Source organism: Miniopterus natalensis, chromosome 9 (assembly GCF_054644295.1).
Source record: "Miniopterus natalensis isolate mMinNat1 chromosome 9, mMinNat1.hap1, whole genome shotgun sequence".
Taxonomy (NCBI): Eukaryota; Metazoa; Chordata; class Mammalia; order Chiroptera; family Miniopteridae; genus Miniopterus; species Miniopterus natalensis.
Genome location: NC_142089.1, coordinates 17,454,530 through 17,456,097, shown reverse-complemented (window position 1 = coordinate 17,456,097; position 1,568 = coordinate 17,454,530). Strand labels below are relative to the sequence as shown.

Sequence of the window (1,568 nt, the reverse complement as noted above, 5' to 3'; positions counted from 1 at the left end):
TGTCTTCTTTGTCTTCTTTTTACTTCCATGTAAAGTGATCTGGCTACCTCAACGGGGAACCTGTGGAGAGAGACGCCTGGCCAGCCATCCCAGCTAAAGCACCAGACATGTGTGTTAAGCCATCTTTGATGTTCAGTCCCAGCTGAGCCTCCAAGTGACTGCAGCCAACATCACGTGGAGCAAAAGAACTGCCCAGATAAGTGGTTTTGTCTTAAGCCACTTATTTTTGTGGCAGTTTATTACACAATAATAGATAAATGAAGTAAGACTTGGAGAGACATTTCACAAAAGAAGATATATAAATGGCCAATAAGCACATGACCAGGTGTTTAACATCATTAGTTGTTAGAAAACTTCAAATTAAAACCACAATGAAATAGCATTTCATGCCACCAGAATGGCTATAATAAAGTAAAATTAACAATATTAAATATTGCTGAGGATTTAGAGCAACTGGAATTTTCATTGCTGGTGGGAGTGTAAATAAGTACCCCATCTCAGAGAACTGCTTAACAGCTTCTTAGAAAGTTAAACACTTATCCACCTTATGAAACAGCAATTCTATTCCTAGGTATTTACCTAAGGTATATGAGTTGTTTTCAGATCTGGGGCAGGAAATGAGAGAAAGAAAACACAAAAATGTGAGTCACCCAATGACGAACACACATCTCCTATAAATGTTGGCTTGTCAAAAACACACACCAGCCCTTCCTGTTTCTGACCATGGTGCAGGATCAAGGTGAAAAGGAGACCTTCGCATCCGCAAGCTGGGCCTCAACATCTGTGTGGGGGAGAGTGGAGACGGACTGACCCGGGGGGCCAGGGCCCAGGAGCAGCTCGCAGGCCAGACCTCTGTGTTCTCCAAAGCCAGATACACCGTCAGATCCTCTGGCATCAGGAGACACGAAAGATTGCCATCCACTGCATAGTCCGTGGGGCCAAGGCAGAAGAAATCTTGGAGAGAGGTCTAAAGTTTCAAGGGTACGAATTATGAAAAAATAACTTCTCAGATACTGGAAACTTTGGTTTTGGGATCCAGGAACACATCGATCTGGGGATCAAATATGACCCAAGCATTGGTATCTACAGCCTGGACTTCCATGCGGTGCTGGGTAGGCCAGGTTTCAACATCACAGACAAGAAACGCAGGACAGGCTGCACTGGGACCAAACACAGAATCAGCAAAGAGGAGGCCATGCGCTGGTCCCAGCAGAAGTAGGGTGGGATCATCCTTCCCGGCAAATACATTCCTGTTTCTATCCAAAAGGTCAAGAAAATATTTTCAGTGAAAAAAACACAAAAACACACACACACCGAAAATGGGGAGAAATATGAATTGGATTAAACCTCTAGAGTCAACTGCCAATTAACAGGAACTTCAGAGGAGGGAGAACATGCTACCTGGGGTGCAATCAGCAATGACCATGGGCAACTGTAAGGCAAATGATCTGGTTTTATTAAAAAATTAATTGCAAGAAGAAAAAAGACAGAAAAAGGAGCAGACATTAAACAAAATTTAATGACACATTAAACTAAACAACAAAACAGGTCACTCCTGGCAGAGGAGG

General features: G+C 43.2%; 1 pseudogene; it reads left to right on the top strand.

The window, feature by feature from the left end:
• Positions 1 to 723: 723 nt before the first annotated feature.
• On the top strand, positions 724 to 1,345 carry LOC107542379 (large ribosomal subunit protein uL5 pseudogene; annotated as a pseudogene).
• The last annotated feature ends 223 nt before the right edge of the window (positions 1,346 to 1,568 follow it).